Here is a 5,674-nt window from a genome sequence, read left to right as displayed (position 1 = left end):
AAGCGCAGGCTCGGGGTGATCTGATGGCCACCTATAAGTTTATCAGGGGTGACCACCAGGATCTGGGGGAACGTTTGTTCACCAGAGCGTCCCAAGGGATGTTGAGGTCAAACAGTTATAAATTACTGCAGGACCATTTCAGGCTGGACATAAGGAAGAATTTCTTTACTGTCCGAGCCCTTAAGGTCTGCAACAGCCTGCCATCCGAGGGGTTCAAGCACCTGCATTGAACACCTTCAAGAGCAAATTGGATGCTTATCTTGCTGGGATCCTATGATGCCAGCTGACTTCCTGCCATCTGGTGATCTTCCGAGGTCCCTTCCAGCCCTAATGTCTATGAAATCTATGAGATCTATGAAATACTTTGAAGTGTTTCAAAGAGTTGTGTAGACTTACACACCCTTTGAAGCCCTCCCCCCAATCCCAAATGGCAGAAGCTCTCCAAAAATGACCCTGAAGGAAACTGGTACTATTTAGAAAAAATTGAAAAAGAAGCATTTCAGGACACATATGGGCACTCCATAGAACACAGAGGACCTGCATCTTCCAGCATCCAAAAGTGTTGTGTTCTTCCTTCCCTTTCCCCAAGAAATGAACTATGTCAGCAGGGGTAAACATAGGTGGGTGTGGGGCCCAGGGAAAATCAGACTATGCAGGGCTACCCTAACACTGCATGGGGCCTGTGGGACCCCTGCAAGGGGAGGGCATGGGCTAAGGTCTCCTCCAGGCCTGGGGGGAATCCCTGGACTTCTTCCGCAGCATGGTGTGGAGCTGCCAGCATCAAGGCAGGCCCTGCAGGGGGAGAGGGAGGGCAGAGCTGCTCTGCCCAGCTCCATGAGGCGCCCCGAAGTGCGAGGCCCAGTGTGGTCACCCTGATTCGCTGTACTCTAGGGATGGCCTTGTATGTCAGTGTTCTCTTCTCTGTCACTTCTTTCCTGGAGCACCCCACACTGGAACTGATGAATGAGCACTCTAAGAGAGTTCACAATATAGCAAGGTTAGCAAAGCTTTTCAAACCCAAATTATAACCCCCACAAAAAATCAGATAAAAATATAGTAGGAGTCTTTAGACACTGGGCATCTACCCCTACAACAGATTTACTTCAACTAATTCATAGGAATACCCAAAGAGAACTATAGTTGTAAGTGCCTATTTTAAATGGAAACCTATGTAAGTCTGAGAAAACATTTCTGCAGTAAAATCTGTGGGCTTTAATGAAAGAAAATATGTTAACTTTCCATGCCCCAACCCCTTTAAAATAACATAAAATAGAATATCAGTCTGACACCATCTTCACACTGTATTCACATAAGCCCAGTTAGTTCAAAGATCCATGGTTTCTATTCTGGCAGGTAAGAAGAAACCCACACATGAATGATATATGCTGTACAGTTGACATGATAGATGGGCTAGCTGATTCTAAGCTTGATGTAGTTCACAGTTTGTTGGTAACAAATCCCTTCAGTGACATGAGTTATACATTTGTACTTGATGAGTCTAGTCCACTGGCCCATACCATAGTTCATTACAAAGACTGCATCGACTAATCTGATGATACTGTCAGTGCCATCTACCTTTAATAGTGACACTTCCGTGCTCACTAACTTTCACCTGAATGCTGTCACCTTTTGGCAAGGATTTTCTCTGGGTCTTACTAAGTTCAATGATTGTGAATTTTGGGGATCAGTGCTGGTGCTGATAGGGCAGGGGAAATAGCAGGAAGCACAGTAGCTATTAGAGGTAAAGTAAATGTAGTTATAGGAGGGTTTGAGTTAGTATTGTACATAGTTCTTTGTTTGAAATGAACAGGAATAGGAATTGTGCTTGGAGCTACAGGTTCTTCTGGCTGCCTATAAATCAGGAAGGTCTTTCAAGTACAGCTAGGTGACTGTTTCAGGGTTTTAAATATAGGAGATAGCACCATGCTGGGAGTAGTAGGCAAATAGATTGTAGAAGATTGAGCAGACTTGTTATTCATAAAGCCAAGTTTCTACACACACACACAGCCAACTGCATAATCTGGAGTAGTATTTTACACTACGGTTTCCTCTTTGGTTTGCTTTCCTACCACTTCTGTATCTAGAGTCTTTTTGCTTCACAGACAGTACCAACTGTATCCATATCTGAGGTATATTAGCTTCATTCCACTTCCTTTGAGCTAATATATTCTTGAAGGAGGAATATTTCCAAAATATTAGTGTTATGCAATTCCAGAATGAAGGTTTTGGGGTTTTTTTGTTTTGCTTTTTGTATGTCTTTTTCTTTTGAATGGTATTGCTGTATTGTTTTTTTTACCAGACTGCCCCTTTTGGCTTTCAAAGATGCTTTGTTTGTCTTCTTCAGCTGTTGTGCAGTTTCTGTGTACTTCTGCTAGCATTCTTATTAGGTAGTGGCAATCTTAGATTTTGTTTTCAATTGGAAACATTGCATTGGGGAAATAAGACTCCTAGCAGAAAGTACTGTCAAAGATTCCTGTTTAAATATTAAACAGAATTCCAACAGCATTCCAGTGGCAACATAGCATACATTTTATATTTCTTTTGCCCCATAATTTCATATTACTTTTCCTTTAAGTTTTCCTAAAATACTTGGGATTCTGTTCTTCAGATCAGGGTTAAGGTAGCTAGCATCTTCTACTGTTGTATCAGCTACCATTAAAACCAAGGGTTCTGAAACCAGGGTAAGAAGCTAGCTAATGTCAATTAGTGAACCTTTCAATTTATTCATCACCTGGCCAGGCAGGTACACACTCCCCAACAGTAGCTTAAGCTTGACAGCTGAGGAGAGGCGATGGAAGCAGAAGCAGGTATTGTTAATCACCAAGTCCACGAGTAGCAAGGCTTACATGGCTCTGTAGCTGTCATGGCTCATCCATGGAGTCCAGTTTTTTGTGCTACCGCAGACCAGTATCACTCTCCAAATCAGTACCATCTTGACATCAGTGCCACACATGCAGTATGTACATAGGCTGAGCATGTACAGTAGACTATGCACTAGCCATATACATGTTTCCCTACAGGTATACACCCCTTGGCTGCATGCAGGCAAGCACAGACGTTTGGTTCCCCATGGACAAGAAGCAGCAGCACACCTTGTGCCACCACTATTTGTCCCAAGGAATGTTCATGCCACGTGCCTTCTGATGCATGGGGTAGGGGATGCTGGTGCCAGCAACAGTGCTGGCTCCAGCACCCTTACCTGGGGCTCTGGGGGTCAGGGAAGCCACAACTGTGACACTTCTGCAGCTTGGAGCCTGGCTGGCAGCCAGAGCATGGCTCCAGCATTCCAGGCTCCAGTTTTGCATGGCACATTCTGCAGCCATGTGTGCCACCCTATTTTTTTTTTCCATGCAGATATTTTTTTATCCTGGGATCTACCAGGATCAACTCCCCCCCCCACCCCGCAAGATAGCAGTGCAGAAAACACTCAAATGTATGACACCAGAGACAGGTCTGCAGCACCACATACTGCATGACCACACATGTCTGAATGCAGCCATTGTAGATATGTACTGGCATCAAAGGCTGAAAAATATAGGCAGTCCAAAACCCATGGCTAGCAGGTGTTAAGAAAACAAGGGTCCTTATATGTTTTAGCTTCATTAACTGAATGGCTAGGAGATTTGTCCTGGAAGCTGGAGGCCAGACTTCCAAGCTCTCCCCTCCTTGCTCAGAGGGGGTTTGAACCTCTATGTCCCTGCTTTCCTAGCACAGCACACTAAACACCACATCATAGGTCAGTCATTATCCAAGCTTTACTCTGTCATGCCTTTTGAAGATATGTAGAGCCAGAAGACACTAAACAAGCCAGAAGTTGTGTGGTTCAATATGATTGCTCATGTCCTGAAAAGGGGTCCTGGGTTGTAGCCTAGAGACTTGCACCCAGGGAAGCAGAAACTTCTTTTTTTCTACACTGCCCTCCATCATTTCTCCCCCAACGACTAATAAAGTAAATCTGGTGCAAGGCAGTGGCTCATTTCCTAAAGGAGCAATGGAGAAGGCTCTGGATAGTGCCTGACCTAAGTTCTTATGGTTAGATAACTGTGTTGGAAAGTCAGAGAAATGCGTATTTAAGAGCAGGGGTTGTCAACCAGAGGTACTTGGGAAGGCTGTAGTGGGTACGCACAGGCAGGCTGGGATGGAGCACCACCACCCACCACTTTGTGCCACCACCTCCCAAGAGCAGAGCCAGAGCAGGAAAGCCAGGGAAGTTCACACACGGTGGCTGCTGTTGCCACCACCCATCCTGTGCTGCCACTGCTCCACATCCAGCTGTATGCCACCTCTCCCCTGCCACTCTGTGTCTAGCTGCATGCCTCAACCCCACCCCGTGTCTGCCCGTGGGGGGTACACTTACTAAAAAAGGTTGAAAACCCCTGTTCTAGAGTAATTCATCCCCTCCAGAAAGTTGGTTTCTCACTTCCCAGGTAAGTACCCTAGTCACTCAGCTACTAGGGCTTCAACGAAGGAGGGTCCTTCTCTATTTTGCTTTTGCTTATTTTGCCCAGGTGTACAGGTACATAGTTGTTAATACAAATAGAGTTATGTGGCTACCTTTAAGTACAAAAAAAAGCCACTTTGATGATAAAAAAATCTGCCAAAGGAAAAGAGACCCCCACATGTAATGGTTTCAAAGGATTACAGTACAGTCTCAAAGTCTAGCAGTTAAAACAGTCTCCTAGAAGATTTTCATTCAATGTCTGATCTAAATCAGGCAAAGAAGTAGAATAGAATACATGTTGTCACATTCCAGTTGAGTGGCCTAACCATGAAGCTGCCAGTAGCTTACGACAAGCATCACTGTCACATCAAGTGTGCTCTGAGCATTATAACTTTGTGGGTCCAACAGGATAACTAATTAAAGTGTCACTGAGACCTGATCATCAAACCCATCAGGAAATCAGGGATGTAGTTGTCATGGGTGATTTAAATTACCTGGACATCTGCTGGGACATCTGCTGGGAGGAACAGTCAGCCAGATCGGACCATTCCAGGAGGTCCTGGCCAAGATAGAGGACCTCCACTTAATTCAGGAGGTTCACAGTCCCACCAGAGGAAATACCCTGTTGGACCTGATCCTGGCCACAGGCAACGACCTGGTAAAGGGCCTCCAGGTTCTTGACCACCTGGGTGATAGCGATCATCACTTGCTGTAATTCACTATCCAGCGCAGGCTGTCAGGTGCATGCAGCAAGGTGGTAGCCCTAGACTTCAAGAAGGCCAACTTCAACGAGTTGAGATTAGTGGGAGAGGCGCTGGGGTTCTCAAGAGCAGGGGAACTCAGTGCCCAAGATGAGCAGTTGTTCCTTAAGGAGACGATACTCAGGGCCCAAGGGGTGACCATCCCAACAAGAAGCAAGGGGGGCAGGAGTGCCGGAAAGCCCCCCTGGCTCACCTCGGTCTTTATCAGCAATTTGGATGATGGGGTGAAAAGCAGCCTGTTTAAATTCACTGATGATACTAAAATTTGGGGTGAGCACACTAGGAAGGAGGGAAAGACTGCATTAAGACCTGGATAGGTTGCAGGGGTGGGCTAACAAAAACAGGATGCGTTTCAATACTGACAAGTGCAGGGTGCTGCACTTGAGCAGTAGTAACCAGCAGTACACTTATAAGATGGGAAACTCCCTTCTTGAGAGCATGGAGGCAGAAAGGGATCTTGGAGTCATTATTG

The 5,674-nt window shown here is 45.6% G+C and overlaps 1 pseudogene; it reads right to left on the bottom strand.

Moving 5' to 3' along the window:
• Positions 1–1,410: 1,410 nt before the first annotated feature.
• The window catches only part of LOC109321824, a 14,824-nt pseudogene continuing 10,560 nt past the window's right edge, over positions 1,411–5,674 (bottom strand).

The sequence above is a fragment of the Crocodylus porosus genome, unplaced genomic scaffold (genome assembly GCF_001723895.1).
Source record: "Crocodylus porosus isolate Cpor-Errol unplaced genomic scaffold, CroPor_comp1, whole genome shotgun sequence".
Classification (NCBI taxonomy): domain Eukaryota; kingdom Metazoa; phylum Chordata; order Crocodylia; family Crocodylidae; genus Crocodylus; species Crocodylus porosus.
Note: the sequence above shows the minus strand (reverse complement) of the source record. Positions and strands in the feature narration are given on the sequence as shown.